Source organism: Heloderma suspectum, chromosome 4 (assembly GCF_057233095.1).
Source record: "Heloderma suspectum isolate Gila_16-S chromosome 4, 16-S_ref, whole genome shotgun sequence".
Classification (NCBI taxonomy): domain Eukaryota; kingdom Metazoa; phylum Chordata; class Lepidosauria; order Squamata; family Helodermatidae; genus Heloderma; species Heloderma suspectum.
The window spans coordinates 269,383,106-269,395,388 of record NC_139461.1 but is presented as its reverse complement, the minus strand read 5'-3'; positions in this window follow the sequence as shown (position 1 = coordinate 269,395,388).

The following is a 12,283-nucleotide window of genomic DNA, read 5'->3' as shown; positions in this document are numbered from 1 at the left end:
TCCAGTACATACTTACTTGGGAGCAAGTTGCTCCTGAGTAGGAGCGTATGTTGTATTTACAACAGAGCGTGTTGTAAAGAGATTACCTAGATAAATCTGTGTAAAGTGCTTAGAAATGCTAATGCTTGTGACAGTGATGATGATGTTGCGATGGATACTATACACAATCCTGTATAGGGTTGTGGTGTCAATAGGTATGTCAGTAGGGAAATTACCTAGGGCTTTAAAGAGCTTGTTCTGGAACTACAATATAGGTTAGTTTCCCCTAGCACAAAGATTTATTTAGAACACACACACAGAACTACACACTGTCCCTAATACAGCAGTGCTATTATTTATTTATAGTCATTTATTGGAAGCAAATTGCACCTTGTATTCACTTTATGCTTGCTATATCAAGATCAGCAACAGAGACCCTTTTCACTTGCCCATCTTTGAGGGTAGTTCAAATCAGTCCATCCTAAAGGAAATCAACCCTGAGTGCTCATTGGAAGGACAGATACTGAAGCTGAAGCTCAAATATTTTGGCCACCTAATGCGAAGAGAAAACTCTCTGGAAAAGACCCTGATGCTGGGAAAGACTGAAGGCAAAAGGAGAAGGGGACGGCAGAGGATGAGATGGCTAGATAGCATCACCAATGCAATGAATATGGACTTGAGCACACTCCGGGAGAGAGCGCAGGACAGGAAGGCCTGGCGTGCTATGGTTCATGGGGTCACAAAGAGTCGGACATGACTGAACGACTGAACAACAACAAGGTGGGCATGTACATGACAGAGGGCCTTTTCTGCAGTAGCCCCATACCTCTGGAATGTATTGTCATGGGGGGTGGGGGGGTCCGTCCATCAGGCCCCATCATTGCAGACTTTTAGGAAGGCCCTGACGACTTACTTCTTTACTCTGGCCTTCGCCTGATTATGTTTTACTGGACTGTTCTGGGTTGTAACTGAAATTGTGTTGTAACTTTTTAGTACTGTCTAGGCCAGGTGTTTTATGCAGATTGTTGTTTTTATGAATGTTGTTTATTTCATTACTATATCATTTTTATAGTATGAATTTTGTTGTAAGCTGCCTTGGGTGGGTTCCTGCCCTGAAAGCCAGTCTAGAAATATTTTAACTAAATCCTGTCAATAAATAAAATAGTATTGTGCAGTATCGTTTAACTGAATCTTGCAAAAAAAAGAACTACCTATTTATATAACAAAGATAAATGTTTTGTATTGGCTATGAAATTGATATTAATATGTGGATAATTTATATTGTACTGTATTAAGACAATCCAGTTAAATTATGTTGCCTTCCTAGGTAATGCAATAACGTTTGCCTGTTTAAAGGAAATGCTGAAGCATTTTGGTCTGCAGTGAGATTATCTTAAAGCATATTTGTTTTTATGTTCATTGCTAAAACAGATCACAGTGATATCTACAAATAATTAGTTTAGAGCCCATGAGGATCAGCCTGTAATTTGCATCTACCTTCTGCACACTTTCAGTGGTACTGCAGGGGAAAGCTAGATTGCAAAAAATATACCTGCAAAACAAACTCTTTGTGGTTTATCCTTGATCTATAATGGAAAATACATTTAATTCTGGCCAATTTTTCAAGCATTGTCCCTGATTGGGATTTGCCTCAAAGTTTGCTTGAAATTCTTATCACATTATCGAATCAGCAATCAATATTTGGCACTCCTTCATTTTCTTTGTTGTTGTTGTTGTTCAGTGGTTCAGTCGTGTCCGACTCTTCGTGACCCCATGGACCATAGCACGCCAGGCCTTCCTGTCCTGCGCTCTCTCCCGGAGCGTGCTCAAGTTCATATTCATTGCATCCGTGATGCTATCTAGCCATCTCATCCTCTGCCGTCCCCTTCTCCTTTTGCCTTCAGTCTTTCCCAGCATCAGGGTCTTTTCCAGGGAGTTTTCTCTTCGCATTAGGTGGCCAAAATATTGGAGCTTCAGCTTCATTATCTGTCCTTCCAATGAGCACTCAGGGTTGATTTCCTTTAGGATGGACTGATTTGACCTCCTTGCAGTCCAGGGGACTCGTAAGAGTCTTCTCCAGCACCACAGTAAAAGGGCTAATTATGCAACCCATTCCTATGCAGACTTATGTAGGCTAAAACGATTGATTTCATGAGCTTGGGTGTGCCTAACTGCATAGAAGTGAGCTGTTAATTGGGCAGAAAGCAACATTCTCTGATATAGATGGAATCCAATAATTTATTAATGCATATCATTTGTCAGTGGATGAAGTGCAATGCAGTGACTAAAATAGTTTACGTTCCACTAGGTATTGGCCATGCTGGCTGGGAATTATGGGAGTTGCAGTCCCACACATCTAGAGGGCACCAGGTTGGGCAAGTGCCAGCTTAGTATATGCCCCGAAGAGCTAAGAACCAGGAAATACTTGCTTCGAATAACACATCAGTCATGAACTAAGGATGGCCTCTGGCAAGCCATTATCTCTCAGCTTTAGTTCCTCATCTTCAGTATGGAGATAAGGATACTGACCTCTATCTTTCAGGGTTGTTGTAAAGAGATTACCTAGATAAATCTGTGTAAAGTGCTTAGAAATGCTAATGCTTGTGACAGTGATGATGATGTTGCGATGGATATGATTTGTATGTACTTGATGGTTATCTTTTATCATTCTCCCTGTTTAAGAATTGTGTATATGTATACATTTTGCATATGCTTTTCCAGATGGAAGCTTTTTCAGTCAAAGAAGGCATAGTCCTGAGAGCTATTTTTAATATGTGGAGTAACAAAAAGAGGAGAGTGCTCCCAGATGATGTGCAGGTCAGCTTTCCTTAATTCAGTCTTCCCCAACCTGATGTGTTGGACTACAAATCTCATTATCCCCAGCCAGCACAGCCATTCTGGCTGGGGATGATGGGTATTGTACTCAACACATCTGGAAGGCACCAGGTTGGGGAAAGCTGCACTGCCTACTCCCATGCAATCTGATCAGGGGCTTCAGTCTTCAGGGTTCTGGACAGGCATGAGCCTAGGCATCTCTCCTTTCCCAACCTGCAGCCCTCCAGATATTTTGGACTACAATTCCCATTAGCCTCTCCAGCATCGCCAATGGTCAGGGGTGATGGTAGTTGTACTCCAAAACCTCTGGAAGGCATCAGGTTGGGGACTTAACCTCTATTTTCCAAGTTTAGGAGTGTTGGTCCTTATGTAACCAAAACAGTACCATTCACGCACAAGAGGGAAGTATCAGCAGGCTTGGGGACACACCAAGGTTTGCATAAGTTCAAAATAGTGGGAAAAAATCCTAAGAAAGTGGGGACTAAACCTCTGAAAACAGCTCAGTGAGGACTGAGCATGCTCAATGGATGTGGAATGTTGGCTAAGTGTTGAATGGGCGTGGAAAACCAGAGTATCCAGAGTATCCTGGAAGAGGGCGTGGCTGGCTGGAAACCTGAACAGGGAATGGAACAGAGTATCCTGGAAGAGGGCATGGCTGGCTGGAAACCTGAACAGGGAATGGAACAGAGTATCCTGGAAGAGGGCGTGGCTGGCTGGAAACCTGAACAGGGAATGGAACAGAGTATCCTGGAAGAGGGCATGGCTGGCTGGAAACCTGAACAGGAGCACTATTCACTGCAACAATGTCTCACTTGTATCATCTTATTCCTCATGTTTTCTTGGCTGAACATAATAACAGCCATGTTATTGTCTGGTTCAGATGCACTTGATTTTCATAGGCTACTTGAGGGAAGAAGAATATTAAAGAACATATCAGGGGATGTCCTCTCTTAGGCACATGAGCACTAATGCTAGCTATGGGATGAGAGTACTTTAAAACGAGACAAAATACCAGTAATGGTTCAATTAATTGCTGTGTGCTAAAATGGTACTTACCCCCTCCAGATGACACACCCACAAGCCAGGGTACTTCACAACTGCACCCTTGGCTCTGGAAATGGTTAGCACACCTGGTTCATTATAGGGCTTGCACATTCATAACTCATAATCTCAACAGGCAAGGTAAGCAGGTTAATCTTGGCAATGATTGCTCTCCACAGAGACAAATGAAGCCACGGGACAAAAGGGGAGGAGCTCTCTGTTGAGACAAATGCCCCTTAAGTGTAGGGATGAAAAGGTTCTGAGAGGGTTCCTACCAAGAGTAGGAGACCCACCGTGAAGCTTCTTTTATTGCTGAAAGAGTGCATCTATTCAGAATTGCCTGGGAGGAGGGAAGGTAGATTGCTAAAAATAAAACCAAATAGAAACATTCCCGACTTCCAAAAAAACCTAAGATGTGTTCCATTATTAACTTTTAATACGACTGCAGTAAGAATATAACATTCAGCCTTTTCACAGCATGCTTGGATGCATCTTACTTATATGCAGGTGGTCAAGAATCTGTGTTCTCAGTGGCACCATCAGGGCAGGACTTTGGAGGAGATGTTCTGGGTCCCCCACTCAAAAGAATGAGCAGGAGAGCTCCCAAATGCAGAAGGGCCAGCTTACCACATTTTGAAGTAAGTGAAGTCATACACATTGCTATAGGAAATGAGGCATAAGACAATTTAGTTCAGAGTCGAAAGCTGGTTAACTGCACCACTGGCTGTGCTCTTTAAATGTTCCAGGTTTTGCAAAATTGCTACTCAGCCAATGCAAAACATAAATATTAAACATATTTATGCACAATATCTTAATTTGCCTTATTCACAGAATGGGGGGGGGGGGGTGGGCAGAGCAGGGAGGCTGGTCACACAAGCCCATGCTATAAAAGACTTATATTCCATCCTTCAAAAAAAATCCAGGGCAGATTTAAAATGCAATGGATAAACAATACAACAATATCAAAATTAAAATGCCCCCAACAACTTCAACAGCGAATACAAGAGTTTGACCTAGGATAATAAAAAGGGGTTGCCTGGCTAGAATAACAGAGTAGGCACCAGACAAATCTACCTGGGAAGAGCATTCCACAGCTGGGGTGACACCACTGAGAAGGTCCTCTCTCTTTCTCTTTGTCACCTGCCTCACATCAGTTGGCAGGACACCCCAAGGAGAGCCTCTGAAGATCTTAACACTTAAGACCTTTAACCACTTCCGAATGCCCTGCAAAATTTTCCAAAATCACATATTATCCTTCTAAAAATATAGAATTGAGCTTGCTTGATGAGCTTCCTGGGGGAGGGAGTTCCAGAGAATAGGCACCGCAATAGAAGATGCCCTGTTCCTAGTGAATGCCAGTGTGGCCTCAGAAGGCATAGGCCCTTATAACAAGTTCTTGGTTGAGGATCTGATTGAGCAAGTATTAAAATTCCACCTGAATTCAAGGAGGACGAATGTGGCTGCCAAGGGAATAGCTCAACAGAAGAAGCCCATATCTGTGATTAGCTTGGAACATAAGATTATTTCTTGAGAAGACATACCAAACAAAATAAATAGCCAAAGCCTATGATATTGATGATGTTTTTCTTTCCAGTATCAGCCCTGCAGTGCTCCATTTTAAAAGCATGTTTTCCTAAAGTCTGTTTTGTCCTTCTTAAAATGTTTCTAGAGTCCATATTTAATGACAAACTGTCTTGGTGTTTATCCCAAAATGAGCTTACGCAACACTTTCCTAGAAAGGCTTGGCAGAAAGAAAGAAAGAAAGAAAGAAAGAAAGAAAGAAAGAAAGAAAGAAAACATATCTGTGTAGAATTGCAGAAATTATAGGACAAAGGTATGTGTTGGTTCACTATATTACAGTGGGCTGATTCGTACAATCACTGCACCCCACCGTGGCTTATTTAATCCACAGTGGGTTGCAGCCTGTGCTGGTGGTGATTTTGGATATTTAACCCTGGCGGGGGGGGGGGGTGCCTTGGTTTGCTGGGCAGCAGGGGTTATTGGAGGGGGAACCAACCCTCAAATAAACCATGGTCTCTTGTAGGGTTATTTGAGGGTTGTTTTGCCCTCCAACAACCCTTGCTCCCCATGTTCAGACGACATGGAAAACGATGGTAACGCCCCACCAAGGGTTGAATATTCAAAATTGCCACCAGCACACATCACAACCCACCATGGATTAAATAAGCTAGGGTGGGCTGTGGTATCATGCGAATGTGGACTATGAATCTCTCATTGCCCTGCTGCTGGTTTCCCTTCTATTGTTGATAATGGCTTGATATGTTAAGGAAGTGTGGTTGAATCTATTGATCCCCAAATGGCCCTCTCCAAGTGTTGTCATGCGATGAGTGAGCGGAAATGGCTCTCTCATTACCCAAAGCATAAGGCAAGGAGAGGGATGGAAAGGGAATATCTGTATCTGTTTGGGGATCAGCAGCCACTACAGTTACAGGGAGGCTTCTATATGATGCCACATCAAAAGGCAAACAGGCATTTGGAGGCACACATGATTCGTACATCTTCCATTCCTGGAAAAAAATGTAGCCTTTATCCAATTACATGTTCAGAATGCTAGAACCAGTCAACATTGGAAGGTTACCATTGCCTCTTGGCACCTCCTGGTTTGATGAACAGTTTTCAAGTTACCTTGTGATATTATGTAAATCTCCCACTCTCACTCTTCCACAGAAACCCATATCTCATGAAATAGGAAATGTTTCTCCATATGTCAGAGTAAAATGGCAAGATCTATGTTGCTAGCAGACCAGTAGCCTACCAAATTAACAGTACAATACTATGCATGCTTATCTGTGAACTAAGGACGCAATCCTATCTGGATAGTCAGCAGCCTCCGAAATCGGAGGCTGCCGACTATCCTCTGCAGGGCAGCTGCAGCACAGAGGAGATCCTCTCCTCCATGCTCAGCCCACCCTGCATTTTTTATTAGACAGCCAATTTTGCCCATCTAGGCATGACTTCAGGGATGGGGAGGGAAGGAGTCTGGAGACCCAATAGGGAGCTGCATAAAGCAGCTTCTGTGGTCTCCTTCCCACCCCTGGGACTGCTCCCTTTTCCCCATCTTCGTGCTCCATTTCCAGGCATGGAGACATAGCTGGTGCGGACAGAACTGTGTTGGCTACAAGGGGGTGGAGGAGAGGGCAGACAGTGAAGTTTCAGGGAAATGAGGTCAGAGCCCCGGCTCCAACCTTGGTTTCCGGAAACCGAATAATCCTATGGCCCTCTAGATAGTGTCTAGTAGGGATGTACGGATTCCCCACCATCCATTCCGGTGGGGAATCCCTGGGGGGGGAGGTGATTCGTTCCTCCCCCCTCCGGAATCCTCATGGAGAGGCTCTGCTACACAAGGATTCCGCAGAGCCGAGGGCCACTTACCTGAATCAACCGGAGCCCTTCGCCTCCGCGCCGATTGCCATAAAAAAAAAAGGCGATCGGCAGGATGTCCCCATAGACTTATACGCAAAATAGAGCCATGAATTTTGTGTATAAGCCTATAAGGGCTCCCGGTGCAACAAGCAGCTGTGCCATCCCGCGCGGGATCCTCCAGGAGAGGAGGTAAGTGGGGCCGACCTGCCGTGGTTTCCTGAGGCCGGATTCCAAAAAATCTGGCCTCATTTGAATCCGCAGTGGATTTCTCTAACATCCCTAGTGTCTAGTGGCCATAGGATTGCTCCCTCCAATCCTGAGCAAACATTCATACGGTTGTGCTATGAGTATCTACTTATTTTGAAATGGTTTATTAGTGGACTGCTTCATATATTGAAACAAACCAAAATATGTCTTTGATCAACTGCACATCACAGCAGCTGATTACTACAGATTTTAGCCTAAAGAAGCAAGGCTAATAGGTTTTCATAACATAACACATCAAGTACATCTGTCCATGAGACTCTGCCATTTACATTTCTGAAACAGCAAACCCCAGACATAAGGAAAGAACATAAGAAGAGTTGTGCTGGAGCACAAAGCCCTATCTACTCCAGCATTCTGTTCACAGAGTGGCCAACCAAATACCTATCATACTGCCCTTATAGAAATCTTTGGTGTGACCACACTTAGAATTCTGTGTACTGATCTGATCACCACACCTTAAAAAAAAAAAAGATACTCTAGAGTTGAAAAAAGTGGAGAAAAGGGCAACTAAAATGATCAAGGGGCTGGAGCAGCTCCCCTATGAGGGAAGGTTACAACAGCTGGGATTTTTTATCTTGGAGAAAAGGTGAGTAAGGGGAGAAATGTTACAAGTGTATAAAATTATGCATGGTGTGGAGAATGTGGATAGGGAGACCTTTTTCTCCCTCTCACATAATACTAGAACCTGGAGTCATCCCAAGAAGCTGATTGATGGGAGATTCAGGACAGATAAAAGAAGGACTTCTTTACACAGCGCATAGTCAAACTATGGAATTCGCTACCACAAGCCGTGGTGATGGCCACTAATTTGGATGGCTTTAAAAGGGAGTTAGACAAATTCATGGAGGATAACACTATCAATGGCTACTAATCCTGATGGGTATATGCTATCTCCAGTATTAGAGACAGTATATCTATATCCACCAGTTGCTGGGGAACATGGGCAAGAGGGTGCTATTGCATTCATGTCCTGCTTGTGGATTTCCCATGGGCAGCTGGTTGGCCACTGTATGACCAGAATGCTGGACTAGATGGACCCATCGTCTGATCCAGCATGGCTCTTATGTTCTTTAGCCCATAATAGCACCCTGCCGCTCGTGTTACCCAGCAACTGGCATAGTGTCTCTGCTGCCTCTGTTACTGGAGGTGATATATAGCTATCATAACTAGAAGCCACTGATAGCCTAATTCTCCACCAATTTGTCTAATCTTATAGCTACTGTGCAAGTTGGTAGCTATAGCTATATATTGTGATTCCTTTCAGATGCCATATGACTTCACTTTGGACACAAACTGAGTCTCAAATCCTGAGTCTCAAAGTTAGCATAGACTGATGATTTTAGTCATCTCTTATAGTTGGAGGTCATCCCTGCACCAGGAAGATAACTGCCTTTGACTCACTTTACAGTGCACCAATCAGCAGCTCCCAGGTAGCCATACTCACATTTGCAGACATACAGGTTTATCTGTTTGGTTCAAAAGCAGGCTCCCTCCCCGTATTTTACAACCCTCTCAATTTCTCATTTTCAGAATGGCAGTAACCTCTCTCAATGCCTAGCCTAGCAGACTGCCTGCCATCTGCCATCAGCAAAACAACATACAGTTAAATGTTAAATACACAGCAATGCCATGTGACACCTAGAAAAAGGCAGTGGCTTAAAGCTATATGTGCTTTGTTACGTAAACAGTATCCTGAAATTAGTATTTGCTTTTTGAAAAGTAAATAGACATTCTGAGCGTTCTGCCTAGCAGATGCTAGGAACAACAGTGCTTTCCTGGGGGGAAATTTGCTTGATGATCCGAGGGGAACTGAATTCCCTCTGCTGTCCAGATTGGGGTCCAGAGACAATTTGTTTCATTAATCAGGTGATCAGTTTATACATTCTCACCATCATTGCCTGCTGGCTGAGACTTCCAAAGGGTGATGGGAAGTGAGGCTTAAGAGTCAGCAAGTGAGCAAAGGTTAAATAGTATATATAAACCCAGCAAATCAATGAGCAAGAAAATAGGTCCCTCCCACTATTTACAACATGCCATCCAACTGCAACATATATTCAGTAAACCTATCCTAAAAGTGTATTTGCTATTCACTTTGGTGTGCTTATTTCAGTTAACTCCAGCAAAAGAAAATGTTAATGGTGAAACTGGAGAATACCTCAACTGTAACCAAACCACAAAGATGTAGATGCTGCTAGTGTCATTTAGGGCACAATCCTATCAATATAGGTGGCCACCTCCGAACTCAGAGGTGACCGCCTATCCAAAGCAAGGCAGGAGAGGCACGGGGGCGGGGATCATTCCCTCTGTGCCGCTCCTGCCCTGCTATTTTCCACTAGGCAGCTGTTTTCGGCTTAGTTGTGTGGGGGGGGGGTGACCAGGGGAGGATGTGTCATACACGCAGCTCTGCTCTCCCTGCCCCGGAGCACCCCCGGCCCTTTTCAGTCGCTCCGTGCTCCTGTTCTGAGCATGGAGGACGGGGATTCTCCGCGCTGCCTCAGAGACAGTGTGGATGTGCAGGGAGGTCAGTTTTCCAGGAACCGACTTCGGAGCAGGGGGTCCGAGGTCAGTTCCTGGAAAAGGGCATATCCTATGGCCCCCTAGACAATGCTTAGTGGCCATAGGATTGCTCCCTAAGTGTTCTTTATACTAACAGTAGAGAAATATACCTCTTTTTTTACCAATATAAAAGGTGGGAAGTATAATCAATAGTTTGGCAATCCTAAAGGTATGCATAGTTGTGATGGTGCACGGAATGGTATGCCGAGACACACTTGCTATAACCTAAATAGGACAAGAACATTAAAAGTTACTATCAGGAATCATGTATGTAACTTTTGCATCATTGGTAGCATGCAATGTCCTAAATGCATTTAGAATGGCACATAAATGGATAATCTCCTGCTGTAGCTTATATCTGCCTATTTCTATGCCGCATTATGCTGCAGCTCTGCTTTGAATGTTTGGTGCTGGAGGCCCTCCATTGTACTACCACCGGCACAACATCCTGTCGTCTTGCAGTGGTGCCCTGTCATCGCATGTCATGATGTCACAGAGGAGCAATCCTTTCTCCTGCTTTAACAGTGCAACAGCCCAAAGGATCAAATCTTTATATTCAGGTTTGTGCCCCACTTTTCTCCTCTAGTTGGAGATGTACAAAGTGGCTAATATTTATTTACTGTTACATTTATATCCCACCATTTTTCCTTATGTAAGGAAACCAAGGCAGCTTACATGGTCTTCTCCCTCTCAAAACAACCTTGTGAGGTAGGTTAGGATGAGAGTCAGTGACTGGTCCAAAGCCACCCAGTGAGCTTCATGGCCAAGTGAGGACTAGAACTCAGATATCCCAAGGCCCAGTCCAGCATTTTATCCACTACACCACACATAAATTACAATGCATAACAGTGCAATCATATGATGTCTTCTCAGAAGTAAGTCCTACTAAGTTTAGGGCACAATCCTATCGAGATAGGCGGCCGCCTCCAAACTCGGAGGCGACTGCCTATCCAAAGCAGGGCAGGAGAAGCATGCAGGGGATCGTTCCCTCCACAATTCTTCTGCCTTGCTTTTTCTGCTAGACAGCCGATTGCGGCTGTCTAGCTGCAGAAGCACAGAGTGGGGAAGGAGGCTGCTGTATGACCCATTGGATGTGCCATACAGGCAGCTACAAGCTCCCCGCCCCGGAATGGCCCCAGACATGCCCTTTTCCAGCCCCTCCGCACTCCTCTTGGGAGCGCAGAGGACGGGGCTGTTCCACGCTGCCTCAGAGGCAGCGCGGAAGTGCGGGGAGGTCGGTTTTCCAGGAACTGGCCTCAGAGCATGGGCTCCAAGGTCAGTTCCTGGAAAACAGCACATCCTATGGCTGTCTAGCCACTGTCTAGTGGCCATAGGATTGCTCCCTTAATGGGACTTACTGTCAGAGAAGTGTGTACAGGACTGCAGCTTAAAACAGCAAACCAGCAAACATCAATTTCCCCAGCATTTTAGGAGTTTTGTAATTATAAGTGGAGTGCGTTCCATATATAGCCCAAGGTTCTCTTCATCAATGTCAGTATATTACTAATGAAATCCCCTACTTGCCACTGTTGGCTTTATTTTTCTGTTTAAAAACTCCCTATATTCTGGGGACCAGTGCATACACCAATCCCCATCAAGTTGTTTTGTTGTAATTTTAATCTAAAGAAACTCAAGAAAGTTGGCACCTTTGTCAATTTTTGTTATTTCTTCATTCATCAACCAATGGAAAATTTTAAAGGGAAAGGACTGACAGCATAAAATATTTTTCTTAGACCTGCTTTTGGTTTATTAAATGTTGAAAAGTAGGGATAGAAGGGCCCTACCAGTTCAGTTTCTGTGACTTGCTGTCTGGTCATTGGATTTGTGACTTCTGCATATATCTTTCTGGGGTGGGAATAACCATTTGCTCATCCTGGGCTGAACTTTCTTGACCAATCAGAGCCTCCCAACTCTGGTTTAGATTCTAAGATTTACTGAAGGGGATTCCAGTATGTAATCGGCAATTTTCAAGTCTTTATTGGATTCCCAAGCTTCTTTCTAAAAAGAGAGAGAGAGAACGAACAAACCAGAAACTGGAACAAAAAGATTTGATAACTGAAGCATCGGATGGCTTCTTTGGGCCAAAGAGTGGTTAAGGGTGGGTGGGGGGAATATGCATTTTAAATGGAATAAATAGACATGGCATGAATCCAAAGTCTGCTGTCACATGATGTTTAATCCATCAATACAGGACATAGTGAACTCATGAGTAACCTCCTCC